Source organism: Furipterus horrens, unplaced genomic scaffold (genome assembly GCF_987537825.1).
Source record: "Furipterus horrens unplaced genomic scaffold, mFurHor1.1.pri manual_scaffold_9, whole genome shotgun sequence".
Taxonomy (NCBI): domain Eukaryota; kingdom Metazoa; phylum Chordata; class Mammalia; order Chiroptera; family Furipteridae; genus Furipterus; species Furipterus horrens.
This window is the reverse complement of record NW_028327179.1, coordinates 58,825,629-58,846,975: the sequence shown is the minus strand read 5'-3', so window position 1 is coordinate 58,846,975 and position 21,347 is coordinate 58,825,629.

Sequence of the window (21,347 nt, the reverse complement as noted above, 5' to 3'; positions counted from 1 at the left end):
CATTTCCAGAAATAAATGTCTAAAAATGAAATAGTCACACCACTATTAGAGCCATACCCAATTCTATTTGTTAATGTCATCATGGAGGCAAAGAAAATGAGGAGGAAAGGATTTTAGATTAATAAAACATCCATGATTACCAGGACTACTGCTAATTACTAGCTGGATGAATTCTTTAACTTCTCTATGCCTCAGTTTTCTCATGTAAAATGAAATTAATAATACTCATAGAGGTGTTGTGTTTGACAATTAAATGGGTTTACATGTGTGAAACTCAAGGCCAGAGCCTGGCACATAGTAAGCACTCAATAAATGGTAACTATTTCTCATTCACCCCTATATCCTCAGCTCTTAAAACAATGCCTGGAAAGTAATAGGTACTTAATAAGTATTTGGTGAATTTTTGTAGACATTCTGATTATATCTACTATATTGCTCTGCCATTATCTCCTGTTCAATAAAAAAAGTACTTTTTCCCCAGTATATTAAAGGAAAAGTCTTTATTCCCTACTACCTTATCTTTCCAGATGATTTGAGGTCATGATGTATGATGAAAATTAGAGAAAGTAGAATACTTTTGTAACCCTTTTATGGAACTTAATAGGTAAAAAAAAAAATTATTATCTTTAGGAAATGGCTTTTGGAAATAATTATTAAAGCATCTCTTAGAGATCACAGGGTTATTGGCAAAGATAAAAAAAGGAAGTCAGGAAGGATTTTGTACTAAAGTATATATATTTGGAATATTTTCAGATTTTAACATCTAATTAACAGTTTTTGTGCATTTTATCTTGCTTCTTTATAAATGTAATGTTAAACAACTAAATGTAAAAATTTTTTTCCTGTCAAGTTACCAACATCTACTTCCAGAGGTCTTTTTCTGATGTTTTTAAGAGAAACATTTTTGTTTTCAGAAAAGGTGCATTTCTGTGTTGCTCTAGTTTGTGGTCTTTTCAGTTATCAAAGTTCTTTCAACAGTGACATTTTGGGTTATTTCTATTATTAGCCTATTTTTGTTTAGCTGACTGAAAGAAATGGATTATTCTTTTAAATTAAAAAAATTTTTTTAGTGTTCCAGAGTACATATTTTTACCTCCATAAAAATGCTAAATAATTATGTTAGAGAAATTTATAGTTAAGCTTGCATCTTGAGTATTTATATAATTAAAGAATGAAAAAATAATCTGTAACTGTGTCTTCAAACAACAGTATTCAACTTTCCAGGGTATATGCAGGCACAGATAACTTTATGGACATCCAGAGCCACATCTGCCTAAAGACCGTCTCCAAGATCAGTGGATTATGCCAGTTCTCCATTTTCTCTTCTGCCATTGTGTAATCACCCTACCCTACTTTACAAAAGAAAACTGTGGCAGTTATATTTTTCAAAAGTTAAACAATATTTCAGGTCCCACATACTGTTCCAGAAACTTGCCACTACCACATCTAGATGTAGAGTTATGACCCTTCCCTTTGAACCTGAGCAGACCTTTCCTTTCTTTCCACCAAAGTAGTATGGTGGAAGTTAATGTATTTTCATTATGTGTGAAGTGTGGTTTTATTGGCCCGTGTGGAGATGTTCAGAATTTAGATGTGTTGTCAAGTAAGGGAGAGTAATGGCAGGTTTTGTTTAATGACCTTGCTTTTTAGTCACCTGACTATTCAAAAAAACATTTTTCTTGTGGGTGAATAATGTGAAAGTAAAGCAAAGAGATCATGAGGAGAAGGCACCTTATCTTTAGGCAACAAATCAGAAGGTTGTTGGCCTCATCTATCTTAGAATATTTGAGATTGGTGTAAGAGATTTTGGATTTTGGTGACTGCTGTAAGTAAACTCCCTTCACCATTATCGGTAACAGTAAAGAGCCTAATGAGTATGTGTAAAACCTGTCTGAATAGCATAATTTGCATGATTTCAAGGAGGAAATTAAAAGGTCATGTTTATTTCTGACATATTAACATTACATCTTCAAGCTGAAAGATCACATTTCAGAGGTAAGTTCATGGTTTTATATTTTGTAGGACATGTTTCAGATTCTTAGATAAAGCATTTTTATTAACTTTTACCAGGTTTATTACTAGATTCTATATATTCATATTAATTTTTTAACTGCCCCAAGTCTCCTGCTTATTGTCTCTGAGCTATTTCTGTTTTTATCATTCCAACTATGTATTTAGGTTTAAATAAACAAATATATTGTGGATTTTATTATAAATAAAACAATAGTCATCAGTACCATAACCATCATAGCCATCAGGATACTTTACATAGTAAGCACTAAACTTACTAATGACCAGGTATATTTTTGGTCTTAGTTTTTACAGTCGATTATAATTTTTCTTTTAATCAAGACATTATTATTATTTAATTCACCATTATATACCACTTAGTAAAAACACTACCAACTAAACTTTGATATGCCATCAATTATAAGATGCATCCCAATTTCAGAAATGTTAAAATATGCATTTTAGTTTGATGAAACAGCATAAACAATACTCTTAACAGCAGAACATATAAATACATATAAATACAGGTGTAAATATCCATAAAACACAGTTTTAGGACATAGTGCATTTAACTTTAGAATTCTAGCTTAAGGTAATTAGGATTACTTCTTAGATCTTTATATTCTCTTCTAATTATGTTAAAGACATAAATGCTTTTCAAACAGAAAAGTTCTAATCTCTATAATCATCCTCAAGAAATTAAGCAACTTCTAATTTTATGGGGTTGCTTTACTCCGTTTTGTCATAATTTCCCTAATTAAGATGACTCCTAAGTGTAAGTTATAGGTAAGCCTCAGAAAAGCCATTGGGTTAACACTCGAGCTGAGAAGGAAAATGGCCTGAACAACAAGGTCTTCAGTTAGAGTGGTTTTTAATTCTTTGCTTTCAGCAAGAAGAAAGCTTAATCAAATTGTCAATTAATGATCATTAAAAAATAATTTAATGATAGATCACTTTATGATTTTTGGCATATAACATAAAAGGCGTCCAAGAATTATGGCATCACTATAGCAAAATTTTATCCCCTTTAATTTATGTGCATGGGTTCTCAGCATTTACTTTAAAAATAGTAATAAAATTGAGGTGTCATATAGCAACTGGAAATATTTACCCTTGAATATAGAAAAATACAGCACCATTCATCTCCTTGAACTACATTTCCAATAAAAAGATTTTGTGCTTTTTTTAAGTTTTATTTTTAGAGAGAGGGGAAGGGAAGGGGAAAGAGAGGGAGAAAAACTAATGTGTGGTTGCCTCTTGCATGCCCGAAACCCAGATATGTACCCTGACTGGGAATCGAAGTGGTGACCCTTTGGTTCTCAGGCCAGCGCACAATCCACTGGGCCACATCAGCCAGGGCTGATTTTGTGCTTTTAATAACTTATTAAAGTTGATATATTCATGTTTTTAGCACTTGAATAGTAATGATAATTCAGACATCAGTCTTTTAATATTTGGAGGTTTATACAGGAAATGGATTTTTTAATTTCCAAAAATATTTTTTTCTTTCAACAAATATATTTTTCGTACATTCTGAGAAACAGCTGTATGGCAGGGTATCAGTAAAAGACTTTCAAGCATCACACTATATTACAAAGACATAAAAATTACATGGGGAAGTAAAATCAAAACGGGAATAAAATAGTGTAAAATATTCTATCATTTTAAGGATGGTAGATATCAAATTGCTGTGATATTCAGATTCAGTTAATAGTGTAATGGATTTAGCTTAAAATATCACTAATCCAGAAATGACTTCCTTTGCAATTTTTGAAACGATTAAAATGTTTTTATAATGACTTGAAAATTTATAAAAAGGTACATCTTCTCAAAATTACTTTAAAGAATATATGACCAAAATTTTTAAAGATCTCAAACCAGCAGAGGAGAGAAATATAGTAAACTATAAATCCAGGAGAAGCCAGGGAAGAAGGAAAAAAGTGAAAATGACAGCAGTAATTCCAAATATATCAATAATAACAATGAACCTAAAAAAATAAAATTTATCTTTTAAAAGGCAATATCAGATTGGATTAGAGAAATGGAATCGATCTACAGGTTATTTGCTGGCTTAGAAAATACATCTAAAATGAAGAGCTATATAGAATTTGTAAGAATATAGAGAACTGGTGTAAAAATTTGAGATTATAATATATACATATTCTTTTCAGATATGAACAGTATATTATAACTTTTATAACTGTTCTAAGTCACAAAGACTCCTCAAATTTAAAAGGTTTGATAGATATGAAGATTGTATTTTCTGACCAAAATGTTTAATAAATATAAAAACCAGAAATACCCTCTCAGAAAATATCAATGAAACAGAAGACAAATTAGCAGAATGTCAATAAAAGTAAAAGCCTCTTCTTTGTATGAATTAAAGTACACCAACATTGATGGAGGAATTGTTGTAGTACTTTGTGGTCGAGGGCTTGCAAGTAATTCCAGCAGACAGAATGGGACAGATGGAGGGCTGCAGCATGCTCAGGCAGGTCAGCACTGAGCGGTGCAAGCACCTTCCTTTTATTGGATTTTGCAGATATGCTAATCAACAGGGAGGGTCCAGGAATGAGCTCACAGGCACATTCCAGGAATGATTACAATGTACTTGAAACTTACAACAGAGGAAGCTTAAAGGATTAACTGAAGAGAATGCTTCCTGATAAACAAGTCTATATAGCATCTATAGATTCAAAAACAGAAAAACAGAAATTCAATCACTTATTCTTTTAAGGCTAAGGAACAGATACACTGTTCCTTAAACACTAACAGAAAGCAATCAAGGTTAAACACCATTTGTGCTTAGTTTTGATTTCCTTATCAACATCAGGGAAATGGAGTAGTCAGCAAGATTCTTTTTAAGTCACAGGATGTCTTTAAGATTCCGAGTCCTGAGCAGTCAGAGACTGTTGGCACCAGTGAGTCCAGCTCGCTGCTCGGATCATTAAACACCTGGACTGAAAGGCATGTAAACATACCTCAAATCAGAAGTCTTGATTTCTAGCATCAGGAATAAAAGGACAAAAAGAAAAATTTAAACAATATTAACTTTTGGTGTAATCAGGAACTATGCTAAAGGAAAAAAGATTACAGTGAAAAAACAATAGTGATGGAATCAGAAGGATAATGCAACAGTGAAATAAATCACTTGTATTATTTATTCTTCAGTTTTCTTGATGTATTGCCTCAAATACTGTATCATCTTACAAGAAGGTATAGAAGAAATCTGGAGACAATTTATGTTTATTTTTTTAAAATCTTTTTAGGTCACAGCTAGGAATTGAGCATTTTTTTCATTTTCACACCTGAAGGCCTGAATGTGAAAAGTAAAACTAAAAAATAAAAATAAAACAAAGAAAATATAGTCAGCATATTTTATGAATTTCTAATAGGGAAGGATTTCATATACAAAAGACAAAAATCCTTGTTTCCCTCAAGATCCGGAACAAGGCAGAGATACCGACTTTCACCACTCTTACTCAACATATTACTGTAAGTCCTGACAAAAAAAGTAAAACTGTCATTTGCAGATGACATGATATTGTATATAGAGAACCCTAAAGATTCCACCAAGAGACTTTTAAAACTGATAAATGAATTAAGTAAAGTACAGGATAAAATATCCAGAAATCAGTTGCATTTCTATACACCTATAATGAACTATCTGAAATGTAAACTAAGAAAATCCCACTTACAATTTCATCAAAAAATAAAATAAAATACATTGGAATAAATGTAACGAAGGATGTAAGAAACCTGTAGTTGGAAAATTATAAGACACTAAAAAAGAAATTGAAGAAGATACAAATAAGTGGAAGCATATACCACGTTCATGGATAGGAAGCAGTAAAATATTCTTACTAACCAAAGTAGTATATAGATTCAGCACAATTCCTATCAAGATACCAATGACATATTTCACAGAACTAGCACAAATACTTCAAAAATTCATATGGAACCACAAAGAAACAAAACAAACAACAACAACAACAAAAAGAATACTCACGGTGTTACAGAACCCCTGGACTGCTCCAATTGAAAACAAACCCACGGGCTCTTTAGTTAGGGGCCCGATTGCCTGCCACCAAAACTATAACTCTCAATACCAGAGTTTAGTGAAAAGAAAAAGAATTGTTTATTTAACAGTTATATAGATTTAGTTATTTGCGGATTTCTGTTGTTAAGTCTTATATTCTTTAAAACACCCATAAACACATATTCTTGCCTCCCCCCTACCAAACCAGGCTAGCTTTAGAAAAGTTAGAGAAACCGTTTCCCTACTTTCCAAACACAGTTCAGCTTTACCAGTAGCTTCCAATCACTCAGTTCTGATTGGGGAGGTCCTTTCTGTGCTGTGGTGCCCTCCAGCTCTCAATGCAGAACCACCTGGATTCTTAGCCTCCTTGCAAACTGCCTTCTTCCTGCAAACTGCATGGATCTCCTCTCCTCAAAACTGCATGGTGAGAGCCTCTTAAAGCAGCCTGGAGACTCCTTCTCCAAGCCACATGGAGAACTTAGCTTCTTTATTCCGCATGGAGAAGGCCCCTTCACCAAGCCGCATGGAGGGGGCGAGAGAGCAAGAGCACGAGAGCGAGTGAGAGAGCGAGAGAGAGAGAGCTAAAATGTCCGCAGCTGCTTACATATCCCTGACTGCGTCCTCTGACGCAGTGAGTGTTGCAAACAGTTCTGACCATTCACAGAACCTTACGTAGGCTCTGTGTGCTTTTTCCATACCGTCCCCTGGTTCAACACTCCTCCCATCTACCTGAGGCTTTGGATGCAGTAAAGCCATTTTGCATAAAAAAGACACTAGCCACCAGCCTCAGGCATGTGGAGGCATTCTAAAAGCTGCTTCCTTCTCCCCATCCCCCAGCCGCAAACTCTGGAGATTTTTGGAACACCCCTGTTTCTGTAACAACGGTAGTCGAGAAAAAAGAACAAAATTGTAAGGATCACACTACCTGATGTCAAAATATAGTACAAAGCCATAGTAATCAAAACAGCATGGTACTTACATAAAAATATATGTAGAGCAATGGAACAAAATAGCCAAGAAATAAACCCATATCTTTATAGTCAAAAATATTTGATGAGGCAACAACACAAAATGTGGTAAAGATAGTCTATTTAATGAATGGTGTTGGGGAAATTGGACAGATACGGACAAAAACAAAATGAAACTAGACCACCTTTTTACACCATACACAAGAAGAAACTCAAAGTGGATTGAAGACTTAAATGTTAGATTCAAAACCATAAAAATTCTTTTAAAAAAGGCCAGCAAAATCTTGAACATTTCTCGTAGCAATATTTTTTTCTGATAGATCTTTTTGGGCAAGAGAAACAAAGGAAAAAATAAACTAATGGGGCTATATCAAACTAAAGAGTTTTTGTACATGAAAGGAAACAATCAATAAAATGAAAAGACTATTGAATTCGGAGGACATATTCATCAATGATACAACTAATATCCAAACTTTATAAAGAACTTATAAAAATCAACACCAAAAACAAACAAACAAACAAACAATAGCCAAAGGACCTGAATAGACACATGTCTAAAGAGGACATACAAATGGCCAATAAGCATATGAAAAGATGCTCAACTTTACTAATCAATGGAGAAATGAAAATTAAAACCACAATGAAATAACACCTCACACTTGTCAATTGGCTATCACCAATAAATCAACACATAACAACTGTTGGCAAGGATGTACTTGTGCAGTTTTGGTGAGAACGCAGGTTGGTGCAGCCACTGTTGAAAATAGTATGGAGTTACATTTAAAAATTTAAAATGCAACTGCCTTTTGACCCAGTGATTCAACTTCTGGGAGTGCATCCAAAGAAACCCAAAACACTTCATTCAAAAGAATGTACGCACCCCTTTGTTCATTGCAGCCTTCTTTACAATAGCCAAGATGTGGAAGCAGCCCAAATACCTCTCAGATGAGTGGATAAAAAAAGCTGTGTAGGATCTGGTCAAGATGGTGGTGTAGGCAGATATGGCTCGCCTCTTTGCATTACCACATCAAAATTACAACTAAAATATAGAACAACCATCGGCCCGAACTGTCAGAAATTGAGTTGGATAGAAGTCTGACAACTACAGAATTAAAGAAACCATATCCATTGAGATGGTGCCAATCGAGAATGGGCTGGTGTCTCACCCCTGTGTGGTGGATAAAAATTCAGGAAGGATATCTCAGGAGCGAGGATTCCCAGTCTCACACCTAGCCTCGGGTTTCAGTGCCAGGAAGATAAGTCCCCGCAACTTCTAGTTGCAAAAACCAGTGGGGATTGAGTCAGTGGAAGAAACCACTGGAGCCCCAAGCAATTTATCTTAAAGAACCCACACACAGACTCACCTACTCAAATTCACTCCCTCTGAGCTCCAGCACCGGGATAGCAACTTGAAAGGCACCAGTAGTATACAGGGAGAAACTGAAGTGTCTGGCATCAAGGTGAGCAGAAGCCATTTCCCCTTTTCTGAGCCCTCTCCCCATCGAGCTTTCAGGTCAGTGCCATATCTGAGACTCCATCAACCAGGCTAGCACTGTTTGACCTACCTTGGAGTTCCCCAGAGACTTCCCCACCCAACTTATGGGCCCACCCAAACTGCTTTTCCATATGAATAGGTAAGTCTTGCCTCATGCTTCACAACTTCCCAAATCCTATCAAATAAGCAACAGCTGGGCTCAGTGAGCTCCAGCCCCAGCACTAGCAGCAACCAGCATTGAGTCACAGCTTGGCTTCACCTGGGAATCTCCAAGCACAGCACAAGTAGCAGCCATCTCAGACTGCTTTATAGGTCAGGCAGGGTGCCCCTGGCAAAACACAGGTGGGAGCTGATTGTGGCCTGCATCACCCAGGAAACCCAAAGCCAGTGACCCAGTGGACAGCTATGGACCACGTCAAAACACCAGCACCCTGCCCCTGCACAGCTGACCTTCCACAGAAGGTGGAGGTTGGTAGTTAGTGGTCACAGCCAGTCCTTGCAGCTGACTGGCCTGGATAAATCCCTCCCATTGATCTGCCAACAGCAACCAAGGCTCAACTACCAGAGGAGTGTGTACTCAGCCCACACGAAGGGCGCACCTCGAATACCCAGCTTGGGTGATAAAGGAGACTGTGGCCCTGGAACCTACAGGACACATACTACATTAGGCCATACTACCAAGACACTGACTCAAAGCTGCTCTACCCAATACACAGAAAAAAAAACAGGGAGGCTGTCAAATTGAGGAGGCAAAGAAATATGTCCCAAATGAAAGAACAGAACAAAACCCCAGAAAAAGAACTAAACAAACCAGAGATAGCTAACCTGTCAGATGCTGAGTTCAAATCACTGGTGATCAGGATACTCAGAAATGGTTGAGTACAGCAATAAAGTAAAGGAAGAACTGAAGGTTATACAAAGTGAAATATAGAAAAATATACATGGAGCCAACAGTGATGGAAAGGAAGCCTGGATTCATATCAACAATTTGGAACAAAAGGAAGAATAAACATGCACCCAAAACAGAAAGAAGTAATAATTGAAAAAGAAGAGGAGAGGATTAGGAACCTCTGGGACAACTTTAAATGGACCAACATCCAAATCATAGGGGTGCCAGAAGGAGAAAGGAGAGAGCAAGAAATTGAAAACTTATTTGAAAAAAATAAAAGAAAAGTCCCCTAATTTCATGAGGGAAATAGGCATACAAGTCCAGGAAGCACAGAGAGTCCTAAACAAGTTGGACCCAAAAAGGATCACACCAGGACACATCAAAATTAAAATGCTAAAAGTTAAAGGTAAATAGAAAATCTTAAAAGCAGTAAGAGAAAAGCAGCGAGTTACCCACAAAGGAGTACTCATAAGACTATCAGCTGATTTCTCAAAAGAAACTTTGCAGGCAAGAAGTATTCAAAGTGTTTGAAAGAAGGAGCTATAACCTAGATTACTCTATCTAGCAAGGCTGCCATTAGAATGGAAGAGCATATAGTGTGCTTCCTAGACAAGGTAAAGCTAAAGGAGTTCATCATCACCAAGCCATTAATATATGAAATATTAAAGGGACTTATTTAAGAAAAAGAAGATCAAAACTATGAACAGTAAAATGACAACAAACTCACAACTATCAACAAATGAATCTAAAAATTAGAAACAAACTAAACAAACAACAAGAACAGGAACAGAAACATAGGTATGGGTATCCTTAGGAGAGTTATCAGTTGGGAGTAGGGAGAGGGAGAAAGGGGAAAATGGTGCAGGGATCAAGAAGCATAATTGGTGGGAACAAAATAGATAGGGGAATGTTAAGAATAGCATAAGAAAGAGTGAAGCCAAATAACTTACATACACGACCCATGGACATGAACTAAAGAGGGGATTGCTGGAGGAAAGTAGGGTACCGGGCAGAGGAGGCAATGGGAAAAAAAATGGGACAACTGTTACAGTACAAGCAATAAAATATACTTTTTAAAAAAGCTGTGGTACATTTACACAATGGAATACTACTCAGCTGTAAAAAAAAAAAAGGAAACCTTATCTTTTTCAACAGCATGGATGGACCTAGAGAGTTTGTTAGCTAAGTGAAATAAGAAAAAGACAGATATTGTATGATTTTATTTATATGTGGACTCTAATGAACAAAATGAACCAAGAAACAAAATAGAAACAGACTCAGATACAGAAAACAGACTGGCAACTGTGAGAGGCAAGGGTGTAGGGGTAAAAAAGTTGAAGGGATTAAGAAAAAAAACTTAGACATACAACTCTATGGTCATTACCAGAGGGAAACTGGTGTGAGGGAAGTAGGAAAGGGTAAAGGGGGGCAAATGGTGATGGGAAGAGATATGACTTGGAGTGGTGAACACACAATATTATAGAATTATACCCCTTTAACCTATGTGATTATATTAACCAATGTAAGATCAATAAACTCAATTTAACCAAAGAGCACATAAAATGTCGACAAATTCTACTGTATTAATATTAAAACGCAACAAATGGCACCATAAAGGATAAGCTATTTAACAACACACATAACTAACAAATTATTCATATCTAGAACATGTAAAGAATTTCTACAAATCAATTAGAAAGGCAAGCAGCCCCATTGTCAGCCAAGAAAGGCAATTATGCAAGAGAAAACCTAGATGGACAATAAACATAAATTTTTAATAATCAAAATTGAAGTCACAGTGACTTCACATCACTTTTATCAGATTGATGAAATTTTAAAGATCTGACAACACTAAGTGTTGGTGAAGATTTGGAGCATCCTACACTGCATAAGAGCTTATGGGAGTATAAACTGGTAGAACCACTCTAGAGAGCATTTGTCAATGTAATGAAAATAAGATGCTCAATATCCTGAAACCCAGGAAATTCATGTCTAGATATTGTGGAATAAAATTATTACAAATACCAATTAATGTAATTTAAACTTGTTTAAAATTGGAAATATTAGTCACTAGTCAGAATATCATAGAATGAGAAAGCATTCTAAGACTCTCAAAAGTACTTTAGGGCCCTGGCCATGTGGTTCAGTAGGCTAGAGTGTTGTCCCATACACCAAAAGGTTGCAGGCTCAATTCCTGGTTAGGACATGTACCTAGGTTGTGGGTTCAATCCTAGGTTGGGGCGCATACAGGAAGCAACCAATCGATTTTTCCCTTTCACATTATGTTACTCTCCTCTGCTTCTCTCTCTGAAATCAATGAACATCCTCTGGTGAGGATTTTTTTAAAGTACTTTGGGGAGTGCAAATATCTTTAGAAAGATTTTTTTTGAAAGGTCAGAGACTATGGAGCAGTTATCATAAAATGTAGGTTAAATGTACTTGTTAAGTGTTTACTCAGAAGGACAAAGACTCATTTCTATAACATTCTTAGATTCATATTTAACAGTCCTCCAGGGGTTACCAGTCAATGTGATTATAGAAAACTTTAAAAAATATTTGTGTAAAATGTGTTCATTTACATAGATTTGGGATAGTAGGTTGAATTTGCTCACAAAGTTTGTATAATAACCTGCTGACCATGACCTTTCTGTTTCATAATTAACTCATCATAAAAAATTATCCTACTGAATTCTTGTACTGAATAAAAATATCTAGTCTTGGCTGGTGTGTCTCAGTGGAATGAGCACTGGCCAGGGAACCAAAAGGTTCCTGGTTTGATTCCCTGTCAGGGCACATGCCTGGGTTGCAGGCCAGGTCTCCGGTTGGGAGAGTGCAAGGGGCAACCAGTCAGTGTTTCACATATCAATGTTTTTCTCTCTCTATCTCTCTTCCATCACCTTTCTCTAAAAGTAAATAAAATCTTTTTTTTTAAGTATCTGAAAGCCCTCCTCCTTGCAGAAATTATTCTTGCAAATGGAAAATTAAAACAACATGAATTATTTTCTTGTACAATAATATGTAGCACTTGAATTTGTGCAGAGACATAACAAGAATGTTCTTTGCAATAATCAAATGACTGGAAATAATCTGACCACCAATAGGAGAAAGGATAAATAAGTTGTATATTTGCCCGATTCAGCAATTGAATTAATTAGAACTGCATGATATAATATGAAAAAATCGAAACTAATTTTGAGCAAAGAAAAGCCAAAAAAGCCTATGTAATATTCTTCACATAAAATGTAATAGCCTACAAAATAATTCTTTGTATTATTTATAGATGTATAGGATAAAGTAATAGTATGAAAACATGAATGTAAGTAACAAATACTGTATTTGTAATAGTAATTACTTGGGGATGGGTGAGGAAATTCAGGCTTCAAATAAATTTGGATGAGTGTATATGTGTTTCAAGCTATCCAAATTTGGAAAATACTACAATTTATGAAGGGTGGCTATTGGGTTTTTCATGTACTTTTCTCATTTCTTTGAAATATTCCATGATTAAAACTTTATTCTGATCCTCTTGACACATTTGAAAATGCCAGAATTACAACAGTACCAAAACCAGACAAAGACATTACAGGAAGGGAAAACTATACCCATTATCTCTCATGAACATAGATGCAAAAGTCCTCAACAAAGTAGCAAATTAAATTTGACAATGTATTAAAAGAAATATAGCATTAACAAGTGGGATCCCAGGTATGCAAGACTGATTCAACGTTCATAAAGCAGTTAATGCAATCTATCATATCAACAGACTAAACAAAAAAATTATATGATCTTATTAATAGATACAGAAAAGGCCTTTGACAAAATCCAGCATTCATTCATAATTAAAACTCTCAGCAAACTAGGAATAGAGGGGAACTTCCAAAACTTGATAAAGAACATCTACAAAAAACCTACAGCTAATATCATACTAAATGTTGAGAACCCAAATGCTTTCCAGCCAAGATCAGGAGCAAAGCAAGAATGTCCCCTCTTACAACTGCTTTCCAACATCTTATTAGAAGTCAAAGTTAATACAATAAAACAAGCAAAGGGGGTGTGGGGGATGGCATATATAGGTTGGGGAGGAAGAAATAAAACACTATTTGCAAATGTCATGACTTTATATGTAGAAAAATCACAAATCAAAACAAGTGTTCTTGATCTAATAACTAATTATAGCAAGTTTGCAGTATAAACAGTTAGTATACAAGAGTCAATTGCTATCTTATATACCAGCAATGAACAATTTTTATTTGAAATTAAAAATTCAATATCACTTACATTAGTACCAAAAAAAAAAAAAAAATACATACAAAGCTAACAAAATATATACAAGATATATATGAGGACAACTATAAAACTGGGAAAATAAATTTTTTAAAATTTAAATAAATGGAGATATTCCATGTACATGGATAGGAAGACTCAATATTTTCAAGATATCAGTCCTTCCCAATTTGATTTAATAGATTCAATACAGTCCCAACCAAAATCCCAGAAGTTATTTTGCAAATATTGACAAATTTAATCTAAAGTTTAATTGTAAAGGCAAAAGACCCAAAGTAGCCAACACTGTAGAAAAAGAACACTGTTACAGGACTGACACTACCTGACTGAAGACTTACTATAAAGCTACAGTTACCAAGACTATGTATTTTTGGTGAAAGAATAGACAGCTAGGTCAATGGAACAGAATACAGAGACCAGAAATCGTCGTCGGCAGCCGTCCGTCTCGAGAGACGATGGTGTAGCTTCTTAAGAGTCTATCTGCACTGCCGAGAATGGCTGTGCAGTCCGACTCGGGAGTGACACGGTATCTGTCTCCTCCCGTGTTGAATCGACATCTTGCGATGTCGCTGGAGTGTCCTCTCCAGTGAAGCTGAAGCTACAGAGCCTGGGCAGGGTGATATGGAGGGTCTGCTGTTGCCCATGCAGCAGACCCCCCCTCTCTTCGCAGCTGAAGGGTCCAAGGGAAAGACGGAGTCAATACAGCTTGCTTCAGGTGCGCCGCAGGAGTTGCCGGTGTTGACTACAACGTCAAACCGCCTTAGGGACTCCGGCTCCGGATTTTCTGTCGGGGTTTACTCCCTTAGCCTTTCCCCTGAAGAGGTATGCCGCAAGGCAGCGGAGGTTTTTTGGAGTCAGAGTTTTCCTTCTCTAGAGACCAGAAATAGAGCCACACAAATGTAGTCAACTGATCATTGACAAAGAAGCAAAGGCCATTCGATAGAAAAAGAATAGCCTTTTCAACAAATGACCCTGAAACACCTGGACTTCCACATGCAAACCTTACGCCTTATGTAAGATACAAACCTATACAGATAACATAGGAGAAAATCTACGTGATCTTTGGTTTGGCAATGAATTTTAGATACAACACTAAAAGCATGATCCATAAGAGAAAAAATAAGTTGGGTTTCATTAAAACTGAAAACCTCTGCTCTACAAAAGACACTGTTAGGAGAATGAAAAGACAAGCCACAGATGGGGAGAATATAATTGCAAATCAATGAGATGCCATGTTTACAATGGTAAAATCCAATGGCAAAAATCTAAATCACTGACAACACCAAATGCTGACAGGAATGTTAGAACAACAGAATCTGTCCATTGCTGGTGGAAATGCAAAATGGTACAGCTGACTTGGAAGACAGTTTCTAATATTTCCCCCTACTAGACCTGAAACACCAAAGATCTCTGACATCTAGCCAGAACAGAACAGACCATCGGAGAGCAGATTTCACAGCAACGCTGAATCACAATTAAGCTGTTCCACAGCAGTGCTGTTTTCACACCCATGCTGTAGCACTGTTTGCACTGAATTAAGTTTCCTTTATCACTGCACCCCAAATTGAGGAATCCTGTTGGCATTGAATTGGCACCAATGACAACTGGTTGATGATCCAAACCAAAGGGAAGTCATCAGACTAGGGTGCAAAGTTGAAAAAGGCTAATTAGTTTAACATGCTTTTGTACATGAGGGTAGAAATATCCAAGCACGTAGTATGTGACATGAGCGCCATTTAAGATAGTAGTTTAACATATGAGAAATGCTCACAATAAAACACCGGGACACAGGACTTGAGCAGTAACTGAGGCAGTTGTTTATTCACAGATCTGAAGCTCTGGGAGAAGCCTAAAAGCCAAATCAAGGTGTGCACTGAAAAGATGGAGCTGGCTGTTTATCCTAATGCAAGTAAACCACCCTCCTTCCCCTCTCCTCCTCCTCTGTTTTTCCATGCTGGATACTCCGGAGTTACAATCTAACTCGATTAACCAAATTAACTGAGGGTGATAATAAACTCAGGGTGAAATGGTTATAGGTATGTCTCCAGCTCCTCTTTGAAATTTCCCTATCTTGTTTGCTGGGCTGTCCATTTCCTGGAGTTTGGTGAGGAATACCTCCCGATCTTTGATCTTTGATCTCAGATACCCTTTGTCCTCAGAAGCATTTGTGCTGAGCTGCGAAATACCCCTTTTTGATTTGTAAATATGCTAATACTGTTAACTCTGGCTCAGAGACCCTCTAATTACATTTGCCTATTGCTGCTAATTATTTTCTACTGGTTTGGGAGTCAACAGTTTCCTTGCCCCTTACAAACATGATTATGAAAAGCAAAATACCTTTTATTTGTGGGCAGGGACATATGTGCAAAATGACCTTTGAGTACCAAAAATGTGTGTATCTTTTGAGAATGGAAATAAGAAACTTGCATGGCATTTGAACACAATAAATAACACTCATTAAATCGTCGTCGTCGTCGTCGTCGTCGTCGTCGTCGTCGTCGGCAGCCGTCCGTCTCGAGAGACGATGGTGTAGCTTCTCAAGAGTCTATCTGCACCGCCGAGAATGGCTGTGCAGTCCGACTCGGGAGTGACATCGTATCTGTCTCCTCCCGTGTTGAATCGACATCTTGCGATGACGCTGAAGCTACAGAGCCTGGGCAGGGTGATATGGAGGGTCTGCTGTTGCCCATGCAGCAGACCCCCCCTCTCTTCGCAGCTGAAGGGTCCAAGGGAAAGACGGAGTCAATACAGCTTGGCTTCAGGTGCGCCGCAGGAGTTGCCGGTGTTGACTACAACGTCAAACCGCCTTAGGGACTCCGGCTCCGGATTTTCTGTCAGGGTTTACTCCCTTAGCCTTTCCCCTGAAGAGGTATGCCGCAAGGCAGCGGAGGTTTTTTGGGGTCAGAGTTTTCCTTCTCTGATGTACCCTGACTGGAAGATCGAACCAGCGACACTTAGCTCGCAGGCCGACGCTCAATCCACTGAGCTAAACCAGCCAGGGCCAAACACTCATTAAATAGCTTTGAACAAATTAATGCATAAATAAATGTGAAAATACAAACTGTACAAAACTAAGGAACTTTGTTTTTTACATTTGTATGTATGTGGGTTTCTTCTTTTTTAACAATCTAGGTTTGTATGGTGAAAATTCAAATTTTTAAAGTCTCTTGGCCCCCCACCCCCACCCCCCAAAAAAAGCCTGCACACAAATGTTTGTAACATAATCGCAAAACTTAGAGGCAACCAACATGTCTTTCAATAGGTAAATGGATAAACAAACTGTGGTACATTATCTAAACAACAGAAAACTGAAGCTGCATCCAGGGACTAAGGAATTATTTAATCAAGAAGCTGGAGACACCTAGGAAGCTGGCAAATAAACATTGGAATCTCAGGAAAACTACAATTTTTCTAATCAGTGGCGACAGCCAGAAGTGGTCTCTGACTCGCTTTTGCCTTCCAACCCTTGGACAAGTGCATATAACTGGCAAAACTGAATTTATATTCATAACTCTGGGTGCAAGGTAGTCAGGGAATTTCAAACAAATAAACAACCCTCCCCCCCATTTTTCTAACTTTTCTGTGAAGGAAGAGTCTGCTGAACAATGGGACCAAGACAGGAAAGAGCAGAACAAACAATGAGAGAGCAAACACAAGAACTGATAGCATTATCTAAGCTTCTGTATCCAGCAAGTCCTAGATTTTGTCAGTTAAGTACACTTTCTGTGTAAGTCAATTTAAGTTGGATTTTTCTGAACCTTGCTACTTGAAAGAATCCAGACTAGTACAAAAATTACATGTAGTGGAGTAATGGAAAATCTGTTCATGTATATAACACCATTTTTTAAAGAAGCATTTGCTTATGCATATAAAATCGTTGGAAGATTTAATCTGTTGATTGTATTGGGGTTACAGAGATTTTCACATTCTGCTTTACACATTTCTGAATTGTTTGCATTTTTCATTGGGAGCATACATTATTTCTGTCATCTGAAGTAGCAAACATTAAACACAACTGCTGTTTCAGAAAATATCTATGGAAAGAAAACAAAAACAGTTTAAAACTTAGTTTTTTTCGTTTGCTGTGTTCGGTTAGATGACTTCATTCAAGTCATAGACTAAGACCCTAACATTGTTTAAAAACTGAATGCCATATAGATGGAAGTGATGAACACTTTGCTCATGTCAGTATACAGAATTTTTCATGAAAGAAAGGTATGAAACATGTGGCTTTTAAGAGAGAAAACTCTAGCAATGTACAGGCCGATACAATTCTCTCAGCAACGCCAGTGGAAAGATTCTAGTTTCTTAACAGTCGCCAAGAGTCTTGGAATTGAGTCTCACTGGCACTAATTGAGTGACATGTCCATTGCTAGATCTGTAACTGTGACAAGAAAATGTGGGTATTTTTAATACAGAAGAATTTCAAGTTTCTGGAAAATACAATCCAAAACACCAAAATAAAATAAACAATATTTACAACCTAGGACCAGAAGAAAAACAATTTTTCTATATAGAGAGTTCTTTGAAATCTGTAAGAATACACTAATAATTCAAATAGAAATGGGCAAACATTATGGACATAAAGTTTGCAGAATAATTTTAAAATGACATATATGACTACTTCATTCATAATTAAATGCATAATTTTATTTAATAGATAGTTTAGAACAGTTTTAGGATCACAACAAAACTTAGTGGAATATACAAAAAGTTGCATATAACCTGTCTCCATACACTCACAGTTTCCTCCACTATTGACGTCTCCCACCAGAGTGGTACATTTGTTATAATTAATAAGCTTACAATTGACACATCATAATCACTCAAAGTCCAAAGTTTACATTAGCATTAACTCTTGGTGTTATACAGTTTATGATTTTGGACAAAAGTATGACATGTATCCACCATTATAGTATCATACAGAGTAGTTTCACTGCCCTAAAAATCCCCGTGTGCTCTGCCCATTTATCCTTCCTTCCCACCTCCCAACTCCTGGCAACCACTTATCTATTCACTGTCTTTATAGTTTTGTCTTTTCATTTTGTATTATGCCTTTGCATTATACAGATGTACAATAACATGTACTCACCACTGTAGCTGAAAGCATTTTTAGTGAGAATTTTTTTTCTTTTTAATGAATTTATTGGGATGACACTGGTTAACAAAATTATACAGGTTTCAGGTGCACAATTCTACTTAATCTATACACTGTACTGTGTGTTCACTACCCCAAGTCAAGTCCCTGTCCATCACTATTTAATAACCCCTATACCCTGCTCCACCTCCCTTCATCACACCTTCCGCCGGCAATCATCACACTGTTGTCCATGTCTATGAGTTTTCTCTCTTTTTATTCCTTTTTGCTCAATTCCTCCACCCTCCCACCCAGCACCAACCCCACCCCAGTCCTGACAGCTGTCAGCCTGCTCTCTTATCTATGAGTCTATCACTGTCTTGCTAGTTAGTTCATTAAATTCCACATAATGAGTGAAATCATATGGTACTTGTCTTTTTCTGACTGGCTTATTTCACTTAGCATAATACTCTCCAGGTCCATCCTTGCTGTTGCAAAGAGTAAGATTTCCTTTTTTTTTTTTTTTAATGGCCAAGAGTATCCCATCGTGTAAATGTACCACAGTTGTTGTTTTTTTATCAATTGATCTACTGATGGGCACTTGGGCTGCTTCCAAATCTTGACTATTGTAAAGAAGGCTGCAATGAACATGGAGGTACAAATATTCTTTTGAATTAATGTTTTGGTTTTCTTCAGATAAATTACCAGAAGTGGAATCACTGGGTCATAAAGCAGTTTCATTTTTAATTTTTTGAGGTAACTCCATATTGCATTCCACAGTGGCTCCACCAATCTGCACAAGGGTTCTCTTTTCTCCACATCCTTGCCAACACTTGTTTGTTGATTTATTGATGATACCATTCTGACAGGTTTGAAGTGACATCTCATTGTGGTTTCAATTTGCATTTCTCTGATGATTAGTGACATTGAGCATCTTCTAATAATTTATTGGCCAACTATATGTACTCTTTGGAGAAGAGTCTGTTCAGGTCCTTTACTCATTTTTAATTGGATTGTTTGGTTTGGTTTGGTTTGGTGTTGACTTATAAGTTCTTTATAATTTTTGGATATTAACCCTTAATCAGATGTATCATTGGTAAATATGCTCTTCCATTCAATGGGTTATCTTTTCATTTTGTTGATGATTTCCTTTGCTGTGCAAAAAGTTTTTAGTTTGATGTAGCCCCATTTGTTTATTTTTTCCTTTGTTTCCCTTGCCCGAAGAGATATATCAGAAAAAAATTTGCCATAAGAAAAGTTGAGATTTTACTGCCTATGTTTTCTTCTAGAATTTTTATGGTTTTCAGTCTTAACATTTAAGTCTTTAATCCATTTTGAGTTTATGCTTGTGTGTGATATAAGAAAGTGGTCTGGTTTCATTTGTTTGCATGTATCTGTTCAATTTTCCCAACACCATTTTTTGAATAGACTATCACTACCCCATTTGTGTGTTCATGCATCTTTTGTCAAATATTCATTGACTATAAAGTTGTGGGTTTATTTCTAGGCTCTCTATTGTGTTCCATTGATTGATATGTCTGTTTTTAATGCCAGTACCATGCTGTTTTGATTACTATGGCTTTGTAATATATTTTGATATCATGGAGAATGATTTCCCCAACTTTGTTCTTTTTCAAGATTGCTGTGGCTATTTGGGGTCTTTTGTGGTTCCATATAAATTTTTGGAATATCTGTACTATTTCTGTGAAATAATACCACTGGTACCTTGATAGGAACTTCTGTGGCTCCCAGTCTTGGTAGGTGCCTTATTTAGTACATGTCCTGTTTGGTCCAGTGGTGCAGTCTCCTTGATCACCTGAGCTGGGGGCTCCAGGAATGTCGCTTGTGTGGGTTATGTGATGCCATCCTGTTATTACTGAGTCTTAATTGCTATTGGCCTGTTCATATGTTGGATTGACCCTCAGGCTGGCTAGTTGTGAAGCTCAACCCCAAATATGCCATGCAAACTGCTATGCAGGTGCTGACCAAACAAAGGAGAATTTGCCTCAGCAGGGTCTGGTGCCTGCCAAGATCTCCCTTTGAATATGCCATTTGTGAAGCTTATTGGATCCTCCTCTGATGTTGTCAGAAGCTGGCCACTGGTTGTGTTGGTTCTGGGTCTCTTGGGAGGGACTGATGCAGGCCAATGTAAAATACTGCTTGTGACAGGCCCTCAAAAACCTGTTTGGAGCTACCAGTGATCTACAGTTTGAGGTTGGTACTCACAGGAAGGACCAAGCTACACACCAAGCCCAGTATTTTTACCAGCACTTGGCCCAGGGGAAGGTCTGCAAAAGTCCCAAAACACACCCAAGAAGATCCATCTCACCTGCCTTCACCTGCTGGCTGCCTGTTAGGCTCAGTCACTCGAAGAGTTTCTGGCTGCACTCCTCAGCAGGTCATAAGTTCCACAGAGTGGGTAAGAGGGAGCCTGGAGGGTGGGGGTATTGTTTTCCCTCAGGATGTTGCTGCATGGAGGGGAGTTCTCCACCCAGGAAAGAAGGTGTCTTGGTATGGGGAAATGACTCAGCACAGGGATGCAGGCAGCTGTCCCTTCAGCTCCTTCCCAGAGCCACAAACCCCAG